General features: G+C 36.0%; 1 protein-coding gene across 3 annotated transcripts in view; it reads right to left on the bottom strand.

Moving 5' to 3' along the window:
- RALGAPA1 (Ral GTPase activating protein catalytic subunit alpha 1) overlaps window positions 1-14,576 on the bottom strand; it is a 225,256-nt gene that overhangs the window by 41,630 nt on the left and 169,050 nt on the right. The window lies entirely within an intron of this gene.

The following is a 14,576-nucleotide window of genomic DNA, read 5'->3' as shown; positions in this document are numbered from 1 at the left end:
TTCAAAGGGTAATCAGAAATTACTTTAAGAATAACAAGAGAACCTGAAAGAAATAGATCAATTTTTGGACTCCTAAAGTCTCCCAAGGTTGAGCCAAGATAATCAGGAATACCTGAACAAATATATGACTATTGAGGAAATTGTTGAGTAATCAAAAGGCATTCCCACAAAGCCCATGATGGATTCAACAGTAAATTCTTTCAAACCTTTAAAGAGAATATATTGTTAATCCTCTTCAAACTCTTCCAGGAAATTGAAACATTCCCAAATAGTTTCTATAAAACTAACATCACCCTGATATCAAAAGCAGACAAAGATACCACAGAAAAGGTGAATTAGGGGTCAGAGTGGTGATGCGAGTGGTGAGGCGTTTGTCTTGTGCGAGCTAGCCTAGGACGGACCACAGTTCGATTCTCCGGCGTCCCATATGGTCCCCCAAGCCAGGAGCGATTTCTGAGCACATAGCCAGGAGTAACCCCTGAGCGTCACTGGGTGTGGCCAAAAAACAAACAAACAAACAAAAAAGGTGAATTATAGGCCCATATACTTGATGAACATGAATGCAAAGATCCTCAACAAAATATTAGAAAGTAGCATCCAATAACTCATCAAGAAGATTATAAACCATGACCAAGTAGAATTTATTCCAGGGATGCAAGGATGATTTAACATACACAAGTCAATCAATATAATGCACAATATCAAAAAAGAAAAAAACAAAAAGTATATGATCATATAAATAGATGCCGAGAAAGCGACTGACAAGGTCCAACACCCATTCACAATAAAAATTCTCAACAAGATGGGAACTGAAGGAACTATCCTCAGTATTGTCAAATCCGTTTATCACAAACCCATTGCAAAGATCATACTCAATGGGGAAAAACTAAACGCCTTCCTTTAAGATATGGCACAAGGCATATCTTGCCACTTCTATTCAATATAGTACTGGAAGTACTTGCATTAGCAATTAGCCAAGAAAAAGACATCAAGGGCATCCACATTGGAAAGGAAGAAGCAAAGCACTCAGTGAAGTGCTCATTGTTCAGAGGTGATATGATACTGTATCTAGAATATCATAAAGACTTTACAAAAAGCTTCAGGAAACAGTAGACTTGTATAGGAAAGTGGTAGCATACAAAGTTAGTAATCAAAAATCCATGGCTTTTCTATTCACACATAATGAAAGAGGAAAAAGAATATTAAAGAACAATCCCTTCACAATTATGCCTCAGAAAATCAAGTCCTTGGGGTCAAGTTAACTAAAGAGATGAACCTATACAATGAAAATCAACAAATACTGCTTCAAGAAGTAAAAGAGAACACAGGAAATACCCTGCTCATAGATTGGGAGAATTAACATCATTAAATGGCAATACTCCTGAAAGCACTGTACAAATTGAATGCAATCCCTCTAAGGATACCCATCACATATTTCAAAGAAGTGAATCAAAAACTCCTGAAATCCATATAAAGAAACAATCATCCATATATTGCTAAAGCAATCCTTGAGGGAAAATATGGGCGGAATAACTTTCCCCAACTTTAGACTGTACTATAAAGCAATAGTCATTAAAACAGCATGGTATTAGAACAAAGACAGACCATTAGATCAATGGAATAGGTTTGAATAACCTGAAATGGACCCATAGGTTTATGAACAATTAATTTTTGATAAAGGAACAAGAAATACAAAGTGGAGCTAGAAAAGCCTCTTCAACAAATGGTGTGAAAACTGGTCAACAACATACAAAAGCTATACACTCTTAACACTAGGCACAAAAGTCAGATAAAATGAATTAAAAACCTTGATATCAGACCTGAAAACTTAAGGTACATAGAGAAAAACGTAGGCAGAACACTCCATGACATTGAAGCTAAAGGAATTTTCAAGGATAATCACTACTGGCCAAGCAAGTGGAAGCAAAGCTTCAGCACTTCAAAAGAAATAGTGACTAGGATGCTAAGACCACGCATGGAATGGGAGAAATTATTCACCAAATAACCATTAGACAAGGGGTAATAAGATATACAAGGAACTGATTAAACTTTACAATAAAAAATCTAACCCCATCTGAAAATGGGGAGAAGAATTGAACACACTTTTACTCAAAGAAGAAATACAAATGGCCAAAAGGCTCATGAAATATTCTCCTCCATATCACTAATCATCAGGGAGATGCAAATCAAAACAATAATGAGATAACATCTCATCACAGAGAATGGCACATCATAAAAACAAAAACAACCAGTTCTGACATGGATATGGGGATAAAGGGACTCTCCTTTTCACTGCTAGTGAGAATCGAGCCTTTCAGAAAATAACATGGTCATTCCTCAAAAAGCTAGATACTGAGCTCCCATATGATCCTATACCCCAGGGACACAAAAGCATAATACAAAAATGCCCTCTGCACTTCTATGTTTAGCACAGCACTATTTACAATTACCAGAATCTGAAAACAACCCAGACTGCCCAACACAGATGAGTGGCTAAAGAAACAATGGCACATCTACACAATAGAATACTATGCAGCAGACAGGAAAAATGAAGTCATGAAATCTGATTATAAATGAATGAACCTGGAGACTATTATGCTGAGTTAAATTAGTAGAGGGAAAAAATAGACGTAGAATAATCTCACTCATTTGTGGGATAAAAGAAATATAAAAGACAATATGGTAACAATATCCAGAGACAATAAAATTAAGGGTCAGGAAGTCCATCCCAATGTAGGAAGCTCACCACAAAAAACACTGACCGTTAGAGAAGGGTCTACTAAGACAATGATAGCTGGAACTGATTGCTCTGGACAAAATCTTGGTGCGGAAAGGGGAAAAAGTGAAATGCAGGTACCCCTCCATTGACAATAGTGCAGACCACTGTGCCAAAAAAAGAAGAGATAATAGGTAGAGAGACAGACAGAGAAGTAAATTGCCTGCTACAGAGACAAGCAAGGGAAGGTGGAAGGGAAACAGGGACATTGGTGGTAGAAAGGGTGCACTCATGAAGAATGGTGTACATTGTATGACTGAAACCCAACTATAAACAATTTTGTAACCACAGTGTTTAAATAAAGCAATTAAAAAGGAAAAAATAAAGTACTTGAAATAAATGATAAATGAAATAAAATGATTAGCAAATTACTATTCTAGATTTATGTAAACTGCTGCTGAAGTCACTTTGCAAATATAACATAGCTAGAGACTGTCCTCATTAGTTTATGAAAATAAAGCAGTTAGATGAGATTCAACATATGTACACTTGAAGTCCCCTTACAGAACTTAAACATTAGCACTAGAAAACATCTTAAAGATCTACTTTGTCACCCAATACAGGATCTCCCATGTAATTAACATTTTTGACAAGTAGTTCTGCCTCTGCTTGAATATTTTCAAGTTGGGAATTGAAAACCTAAAATAGTTTGTTCAAGAAAGCAACAATTCCTAATATTTTTGTTTGGTTTTGGTTTTTGAGCCACACCCAATGATGCTCGCTCAGAGGTTACTCTTGGCTATAACCTCAGAAATCACTCCTGGCTTGGGAAACCATATTGGACACCAGGGATCAAACCCATATCCGTCCTGGTCAACCGCATGCAAGACAAAGGCTCTACCACTGTGTTATTTATTGCTCTGGCCCCAAGTCCTGAGGGTTTTTTCTTTGTTTTTGGGCCACACCCGATGACACTGGAGTTACTCCTAGCTTTTTTTTGTTTGTTTGTTTTTGAGTCACACCCAGCAGTGCTCAGGGATTACTCCTGGCTCTACACTCAGAAATCGCTCCTGGCAAGCTCGAGGGACCATATGGGCTGCCGGATTCGAACCAACATCCTTCCACATGCAAGGCAAATGCCTTACCTCCATGCTATCTCTCCGGCCCATACTCCTAAAATTTTTTTATGCTAAACAAAACTTGCTTTCCTGAAGCTAGTCCTTCCAAATTAAGATTTACTAATATATAGTCTAAATATTATCTTTTTAGATGTTTGAAGATTAGTGCAATATATATATTCTTCATCCATCCATTAGTACTTCTACAAATTTGTCCATTATCCTAGTCAGAGATCTCAAACTCCGCAGACCACAAATGGCCCTCAGTATATCATTTTGTGGCCCTGCCCTAGAGGAATCTTTTTTTGTTTCGTTTTGTTTTAGTTGTTGGGTCACACACCCCCAATGTTCAAGGCTTACAACTGACTTTGCACTCAAGGATCACTCTGACTTTGCTTCCTGCGGCCCACAGGTAAATTGAGTTTGAGACCCCTGTGATTAAGTCAGTTTACTGATGTTTCTATTAAATTGTGTTTATAAAACAATTAGCATATCAAAATATATGCTCTAATCACCAAGGACAGACTGATCTACTTTTCCTTTGCTCTGGGTCACTAATCTATTTTCTGCAATTTTTACGATACAGAAGAGAAAATAAAGCTGAAGGAGAGAAGTAACTTGCTCAAATACATATAACTAGTAAGGGGCAGATACTCTGAACTGAAAACCAAAAATGAACTTAATCATCTCTCTGTATTGTTTCTCATTAAATAATTATGTGTTCCAGATAGGATTATACAAACAGGCATTAATATACTAACTGAACTATTATTAAGACTTGCATTTCTTCAACTTGTCTATGACAAATGACTTAGTTAAAAGCATTATATTATCAAAAGCTTTCCCTAGTGATCTAACAATTGTATTAAAACAATAAGGTTATTTTAATGTGATTGTGTTTTTGGTGAATACATAGTGGATTCTTGTGATCACTATTCCATTACTCAAGTGCTCACAGCCATCTGTTTAACATCTTATTTTGCCAAAAGATCTTTTGATATGGAGATCATGAATGTTAATAATTTTGCCTTTTAATAAAAATTTTATATCTGCCTATCTTATGGAAGTGTTCTCATTTTTCCTAATTATCAGATTACAGAGTTAAATCTAGATTTTTCTCAGGGCTACAAAATATTCATCTGTACATTATATTACAATATAGCATCATCACAGTATCATAACTATATTGTTTTCATAAAATCAGCTTACCCCCCGACAGCCCCATTTTGTTAAGAGTACTAAGCAGTAAGCCTTGCTCATGCTAGCCTAGGACGAACCAAGGTTTGATCCCCTGGTGTCCCATATGGTCCTCCAAGCCAGGAGCGATTTCTGAGTGCATAGCCAGGAGTAACCCCTGAGCATCACCGAAAAAAAAAAAAAAAAGAGTACTAACAACTAATTTTAACTACTTAGGTCAAAATGAGGAAACATAAGACTTGTATTTTTTACTGCATCACTAACCAAGTTTTATTTAATAAAAAAAAAAAAGGAAAAAGCAGCATTACTTTTTTGTATTTTGCTTCCTATTCCTTCTTTTGTCACAGTAAATTATATTTAATTTATATAAATATATAAATACTTACCTAAATGCAAACAATAAAAAAACTGATCAATGACACCTGAACTATGGCTGGAGAATATGCAGATGATAATTGAGTTAGGCATTTACTTCAGAGAATATATATGTGTATATATGTGTATATATATGTAGAAACTGACAATAATACTCACTAGCTGAACTCTAAATTCATTTCTCTATCCCCTAGGATCAGTGGTCAGCAACCTTTTTTTTCAACTGAGCCAAATCTCACCAAAACCACGATTGAAATTTATTTTGAGAGCCACACAGGGCGCGCACTGACAGAGGCTAGGAGCAGAGTCCTGACTCCTGGAGTGGCTGCCTGGCATACAGAAGAGACAAATTAAAAGTGTAAAGAGCCACATGTGACTCGCGAGCCGCAGGTTGCCTACCACTGCCCTAGATATTCAGACATAGCAAAATATAAGTATTACTTCAATTATGTAAAAAAAAAAATAAGCCTATTTTCACACTATCACATAGATTTTCATGCATTCATTCACTTGTCTGCATCATTCACTTTTAGTAATGAAATAAATAATAAAACTGGGGGGGTTGGATCATATTCAGGGGTTACTCTTGGCTCTGAGCTCAGAAATCGCTCCTGGCAGGCTCAGAGGACCATATGGGATGATGGGTTGGCCACATGCAAGGCAAACACCCTACTGCTGTGCTACCGCTCCAGCCCCTAAAATAAGATTCTTGAAGCACTAAGCATCAACTGATATAGCGTCTAGTACAAATACTTTAACATAGTGGGCACACTTTAAATACTGTTGAGATGATACTATTCACAGTATTTGGCAAAATTTTTTCCTAATCATAACACGATACATGGAACAACAAAATCACACAATTATGGCATTTATTGATTTATGCCACTTTGATAATGTTTAAGGGGTTTTTATTAGAAATTTTGTTTTGTGTCTGTGGAACTATAATACTCCAAAATCCAACAAACATCTATTAAGCAACAAAGGATAAAAGAGTCCTTGTCCTTATAAGCTTTATATTCTAGGAAGTGATTAAAAAAAAGGGTGAGCAAGGAATGAAAGGGTGATTAAAAAATAAGACAATGTGATAGTATTTGGTAGGCACCTTTGACTTAACATATTAAATTTAAATAGAATTTGAATTCTAGTCAAATTTACTTTGTGTATGTATGGTGTGAGTCTGAAAAAAACAATGAGAATGAAGATGACAGGTGATATACTAAAGAACATTTCAGATGAAAAGTATGAGACTGAGCAAAACAGAACAAAATAATGGACAGTATAGTAAATAAAGTGACAGAGGATGGATCAAAGGGGCAGGCAGGTAGATCAATATACAGGTTATTGAAAGCCAAAAGGAATGAGTTCGGATTTTATTAGTGTGTGTGAAGAGATGTCAGATACCATTCACAATAGTTGGGTAAATTCACTTTGAGCCATTTCTATTTCCAGTTCTTCTATCCTCTATTTTTGTCATTAAGAGGGTTACGGTTAGGGTCTGATATTAAAATATAGTAATCATTTTGTATATGCTTACTTATTTATACTTGACAGATACAATTCCAAAGTATGTATTATTCAACAAGTTATACTAAAATAGTGTACATTTTCAAAATTTGTTTAGGGGCTGGAGAGAGAGAGCACAGTGGTAGTGCATTTGCCTTGTACGAGGCTGACCCAGGATGGACCTGAGTTCGATTCCCAGCATCCCATAAGGTCCCATGAGCATGCCAGGAGCAATTTCTGAGCATAGAGCCAGGAGGAAGCCATGAGCACTGCTGGGTGTGGCCCAAAATAAAAATTTATTTAAACAATTCACTTTCCAAGCTTTATTCAGCATACCACTTTTTGGAAAATAATATTTTTATATTAAAAAAAAACTTACTTTAATATTTTGGGTTTGGGAGCCATATCCAGCAGTGATCAGGTCTTACTTCTGGTTCTGTAATCAATGATTACTCCTAGTAAGCTTAGGGGAACATATAGGATGCTAGAAGTTGTCCGTATGCATGGTAGTACCCTACCTACCATACTATCACTCCAGCCCCATTAATTTTATTTTTAGATAATAAAATAAGTTAAAATTAAAGTTTATCCACACATGTCTATATAAAGTTTATCTGTGAAACTTTTACCCACAAATATCAAAACAGAAAATGACTGTTGTCTATTGTCACAACAGTGTTTCAAAGAAAACTGACTTAATATACAATGGTTCTTTCTCCTCTTGTGGTGATGGTCAAGGAAATGAAAAACTAGATTCTAACTAAGAATGTTACAATTCCCTCAAAAATTGATCTTTATCAAACTTCATAAAAGAATGATTCAACTACCTATGAAGCAGAGTGTGAGCAAGTGGCTAGAATAAGGGTACAGAAAATGAAAGAAGCTCCTGTGAACACTTGATACCAATTCTTGCAGCACTCGGTTTTTAGGGGGTGAATAAACTCAGTTAAGTGGAAATGATTTTTAACCATTTTCCATCAGTCCACCTCTGATAGAGATAATTTATAGAACAGATGGCTTGGGCTGGGGTTATGTCAAGATTTTTAGATGATTCTATAATATTTCTTAGAGTACTTTTTTTTTAAAATGAATGTTTGGTTATGGGTTAAAAATCATAGCCTCTATTACAAAAATTCTGTTGCTAATGTTTTTAAGCTTTGTTGTTAAGTTTAATGTTGTTAAGCTTTTAAAAAGCTTTTCTTTGCAAAAACTGAAACATCATACTTTAATAGGTTCAAAGATATTTAGCTCTCATTCTGAGAAAATAAAATGCTTAAAAATAATTTACCAAATCACGTATTTTAAATAAAAAAGCAACAACTAAAATTAGTTTCTATATGGCAGACATAAAGGATGTTCTACTATCAAGTTTAAAACAAAGAACCAGAGTCATAAATAATTCTAGCTAGCCAGAGGCATGGCTATTTCTTTATACTGACTGTTGACTATCTAATTTAATTAGAGGTATTAAACTCCCATGCTGAGGTCAACAAGCCTTACTTCCTCCAATATTACACTTCAACTAGTGCTCATTAATGTGTCTACTGAATGGATTAACACACCTAAAGATATATGTACAAAGGAAAGGGGGACAACCTAATGATATCTACTTGTTCATTTGTAACAGGACACATGTTCTAGGCCTCAACTTATTACCACTAATGTGGAATTTATTAAATTCAGAAGAAAAAATACCAATACAGAAAGTGATTTTTTATTAAAAAGTGGTAGAAGGCGATGTTTCTATGATTAAGTTTAAATATTTAACCTCTTATTAAAAATAAATTGATACTATAACAGAGCTAAAAAATAAGCCTGTTATTTAAAAAAAATCTTATATATTAGGTCTCTGGGAGCAGATTAAGGGCAAAAGTCAGACAAGAGAGTAAAAAGAAAACTAAGAATACCTGAAAATAAATCTAAAATGAATGAGCTCAGGTAATTATTTCCCTTCTACCTAATTAAGTGATATATCACCCAATTTAGTATTACTCTTGATACACAGCTAAAAAATTTATTGAGAAAATAACTTTATCTTCTGAAATATTGCTTTGTTATTTGTCAACCACTCTGATGGGCTTCACTTTTACATGGTAAGCTCTAAAATAAAGAAAGCGGTGAGATTTACAATTTTCTTCAACAAACCCTGTAAATTGCTTTAAGTAAAGAAAGTCCACATAATGGGGCCGGGAAGGTGGCGCTAGAGGTAAGGTGTCTGCCTTGCAAGTGCTAGCATAGGACGGACCACGGTTCCATCCCCCGGCGTCCCATATGGTCCCCCCAAGCCAGGGGCGATTTCTGAGCGCATAGCCAGGAGTAACCCCTGAGCGTCAAACGGGTGTGGCCCAAAAACCAAAAAAAAAAAAAAAAAAAGTCCACATAATGACCAGAGCAACAGTACAGTGGATACAGTGGATATAGATCTTGCCTTTCACACTTGAGTTTGATCCCTGGCATTCCACATGATCCCTTAAGCACTACCAGGAATGTTTTCTGAGTAGCAGAGCGAGGCCAGATGTGATCCAAAACACAAACAAAAAAAGTATATAATATAGGGGTGGGGTGGTGGCTCAATTACCTGTATGTGTGAGACCACTGGGTTTGACTCCTTTAAAACTAGATAATTTTCCTCATTAATAAGCAGGTATGATAATTTTAACAAGTGACATAAAACACATGAATGTCTTAAAAATCTAAAACATTATAAACATCTAACTGTAACTGAAAATATGGTTAACACTTCTAGCATATTATGCCATGAGACTTGTCCAAGTGGTTTCTCTACTGAGTAATTGGAGAGATCATTTTTCTTCCAGGAATATTTCCAAATAATTAAAAAATTTAGAATCAGTTAACTGATTAAAAAAAACTTTTTCTAGGCATTACAATAGCAAAATGGTGGGCTAGAAGAGAATGATGTGGTGGTGGTGGTGAGGGTGGTGAGAGTGGTGGTGGCGGCGGCGGCGGTGGTGGTGGTGGGTGTCAGGGAGGGGGAGAAAGTGAAAAGGGAGGGGCAAGCTTTTGTTTCCTAACAGAAGCACTGATTAACAAGATGTCATGTAGAAGACAACATTAGAAGCTCCTTGCTTCACTTCCAAGAACAACTAGCAATGACCCAGAAAATGATGCCACGAGAGGGCTCCACAGCTGTGGAGACAGAAACACTTCACTCACTAAGAAAAGCAGCACAGTGGAGTGATAGAAGACTTGTGTTTCATCTAACAAAAGTGGTTGGAGAAAAATGCCTAGAAGCTGTAGTTTGCGGTGGGATGTTAACCAAGCCAGCAGTTATAGCAGAAACAGAAAAGCAGAATGGAGGCACATATTCTTTCATAGATGAAACACATATGAAGGTGTGAGGGCTCTGATAAGCAGAATTCAAGCATATTAAATGATGATCCATTAGACTACACTCCTCCAACCTCACTCCTTAGGACTGCCACCGACCTCATTTGAAAGTACAATGACAGTGAATAGACTATTGGATCTGGGATTCCCCAAAAAAGAAAGACACAAACACAGTCACGATGTCTGCAGACGGCCAACTCCAGACTCACTTTGTTCATGAAAGAGAGGTTAAAAAATGCTGTGAAAAATTATGGGTACACCAGCCTCCCGGCTGAAAGATGCCAATCTCAGGAGGAGAAGGTGGGCTAAGTCCCCACCCTACCAAAGCCATACTTGATTCACCCACATTTGTACTTTCACCAATAGTTGAGTTGTACAACTCATCTAGGTTCTCAGCAGAGGCACCAATCTGACCAAACTCTAGGTATGCTGGTATTTGGTTGACATCACTAGGACTTTTTTGGAGGAACTGTAGTCATCTCCTCAACCCCACCACCTTTTCTTACTTCTAGAAGGCCTGGAACCTTCTAAGCAGAAACCACGATCCACAAAAGCCTAACTATTAGCAATAGTGCTTGAAATTCCTGGACTATGTGACATCACCAAAAATTTAAATACGGTATTCCCACAGGCACACACCTAATTAGACATCAATGTGTATCTAAAAGCTACCTAATGTTCAGAAACAAAATAACAGAATGACAAGGACTTAATGACTTCATTGTGAGATACAGTAATTTTCACAAATTTTCTTGTTACTGTACTTTTTTTAAAAAATAATTTTGCTCCCACTTACCTGGAACATATATATTATGATCAACTATGTCAACAATGTGATAAAAGTGGCCTTTAAATTATGTAATTTATATTAAAAACAACTCAAAATAGTAAAAACACTGATGAAGTGGCCAAAAGATATATTAAAAAATGCTCTGTATCATTTATTATCAGGGAAATGCAAATCAAAACATCTATGAAGTAGCTCTTTATACCAATGAGATTGGCACATATCACACACAAAAACCAACCTGTGTTGGCATGGGTGTAGGGGAAACGGGACCCTCATTCACTGCTAGTGGGAAAATCAACTGGTCTAGCCTTTTTGGAAAACAATATGGACTCTTCTCAAAAAGGTGGAATTGAGCTCCTATATATATATATATATATATATATATATATATATATATATATATATATATATATATTTTTTTTTATTTAAGTACCATGATTACATACATGATTGTAGTTGGGTTTGGTCATAAAAAGAACACCCCCCCTTCACCAGTGCAACCTTTCCACCACCAATGCCCCCCATCTCTCTCCTTCTCACCCCTGCCTGTATTCAAGACAGGCATTCTATTTCTCTCACTCATTAACATTGTTATGATAGTTAGTGTAGTTATCTCTCCAACTACACTCACCACTCTTTGAGAATGGTCCTTCTAGCCCTCAGCTCTGTTGTCTCTGGGCATTATTACAATAATGTCTTTTGTTTTTCTTAAAACCCATAGATGAGTGAGACTACTCTGTGTGTCTCTCTCTCCCTCTGACTTATTTTACTCAACATAATAGATTCCATATATATCCATGTGTAGGAAAATTTCATGATTTAATCTCTCCTGACTGTTGCATAATATTCCATTGTATACATGTACCAGTTTCTTTGGCCATTCATCTGTTGAAGAACATCTTGGTTATTTGAGCTTCCATATATTATCCAGCAATTTTACTTCTTAACATCTATCCCATGGAACCAAAAATTTTATTCAGATAGCTACATCTTATGTTTATTGCAACACTGTTCATAATAGCTATAATCTGAAAACAAACAAAAACAAAGTACCCAAGAACAGATAACTATGAATAAACTATAGAACTTAATCACAGTGAAATATAATTCAGACAAAAATCATACAATTGCTGCTTCTTGGATGGCTCTGGAGAATATCAGGCTGAGGGACATTAGAGAGGAGAGAGACAGATGCAGAATCTCTTTCAAAGGTGGTATATAAAAGAAACAGAGAAACTTCCCAGTGTTCAATGGGAAGCTTTGGGTCGTGATTGGTGGAAGGAATATTGGGACAACAGTAGGGGGAAGAAGACACTCTGGAAGTGGAGTTTTATACATGAGACCCTCCCATTTGTTTATGCATGAGACCCTCCCATTTGTAGTATTATAAACCATGGTGCCCAAAATAAAATAAAATAAATGCTGACAAATGAAAGGAACTAAATATATTTGATTCCCTTATGTCAAACTATGTTACAAAACAAGAAAAATAAAAATAGCAAGGTATGGAGGAATATAAATCCTGATAGTACTAATAAAACTGAAGTGGAATAATTGTGTTACTCTTAGAGCAGATTGTAGAGCCAGGACAGTTAGAGAGATAAAGAGGATACTACTTTTATCCCTTATATATAATAAGGAGTCAATATTTTAAGTACATATGTATAGATCTAAAACATTGTCAAAATATAGATATAACTTCAGGGAGAAAATAAGATAACCCATTACTATAATTGGAAACTTTAATATCCTTCGATTAAAATTGAGAGATTCAGCAAAAAGTTGGTAAAATATAGTTAACTCAGCAGTTCGATCCATCAACTATCTATAATTTACATTATAAATCACTTCAACAGCAGATTACACATTTCTTCAAAATGTATAAAGTACAGTCACTATATTACATCTGGTTTATAAAGATTCTTGCATTAATTATTCCAGCATTGGGGCCAGAGAGGTGGCACAAGCGGTAAGGCATCTGTCTTGCCCGCGCTAACCTAGGATGGACCTCGGTTCAATCCCCCAGTGTCCCATATGGTCCCCCAAGCCAGGACCGATTTCTGAGCACATAGCCAGGAGTAACCCCTGAGGTCACCAAGTGTGATCCAAAAACAAACAAAAACCCCCAGCATCACACTCTCTACCACTGTCTCAGTGTCTGTCCCTCTCCTATCCAAGTGCCCACTTCCTGTTAAAGAGCAGTACTTAGTTTCTGCTTATCTGAGTATTTTTTATTCCATAAAGTCATTTTTATATCAGTCCTTTTCCTTCTGGCTAACTTCATTCTTCAAACCCATCTGTATAGCAGCAAACTGCACGATTCATTTTTCTGATAGTTATTACATTCTAAACCTTTTCTCTTTTAGATCTTTTTCTGCCTCATTATTTCTCATCCTAACTCTTTACTTACAAAGTTGTTTCTTTACTCTTTCATTTTATATATCACAAAATTTAAAAAGCAACAAAAATGTAATATGTTTTCTTACATTTGTAATCAAATATACTGTTAATTTTTAGACTTTGATCTGGAATTTAAAAGTCCTATCCATGAAGATAAAAATGGTAATGATAAATATGAGCCACTCATAAATACAAGTTTTAAATAACTGAAAATTATATTTTTCACTATGTTCATGACTATCTTAATTTGAAAAATATAAGCGTTTGAAATAAGCTGATAAAAAAATGTGCTAAGAGTTACTCTAATCCAGTTCTTCACTATTTTCAGGTTAGAAGGCATGGCTTCTTTTGAATTTCTGAAAACTCAAAAAGAAATTCTACAGCAAATCTACTACTAAATATATTTTCCTAGATTTATCATTTATTTCCACCTTTACTGCTTATTTCAACTCTGTAGTCATATTGCTTTTACTAATCGTTACTCCTTTAGTATGCAACAATTTCATTGCCCCTAAATTGCTCGTGTTCAATATTTTATCATGTAAACTAAATCAGCCAAGGGCAAATCAATTTTACTAAGTATTTGATAGGCATTCTGAAATTCACTTTGTTCTGTTCTGGTGCCACACCCAGTAGTGTTCACAAGTTGTTCTGGTGGTGCTCAAGAGGATAGGTCATGGGGGTGGGATGGGAAGGAGGGAGATTTGGGACACTGGTGATGGGAATGTTGCACTGGTGATGGGGGGTGTTCTTTTAAAAAAAAAAAAAAAGTATAGATCATGTGGTGCTGCAGACTGAGCCTGGGCTTCTTGCAAGCAAAGTATGTAGCTAACTGAACTAGATCTCCAGCCCTAACAAAGAACTTTGACATTAGACAACTGAGTATCAAGTAAAAATAATCAGTGAGTAAATTGGAAGCATTGAGCCATGTTTCTGAATAAGCTTACGAGCAGAAAGAATAGAGGAGGAAGAAAAATGAAGATAAATATTGGGAAAATTTTTCTCACAAAATCAATTATCTAGCTGGAGAGAAAGCTCAGGGGTTAAAGTGCTTGCTGTGCATGGAGCTGAGCCTGATTCAATCCCTGATACCACATATCTTCCAAGAAATGCCAGGAACTAACAA

This window comes from Suncus etruscus, chromosome 2, assembly GCF_024139225.1.
Source record: "Suncus etruscus isolate mSunEtr1 chromosome 2, mSunEtr1.pri.cur, whole genome shotgun sequence".
NCBI lineage: Eukaryota > Metazoa > Chordata > Mammalia > Eulipotyphla > Soricidae > Suncus > Suncus etruscus.
This window is presented reverse-complemented; position numbering and strand designations above follow the sequence as displayed.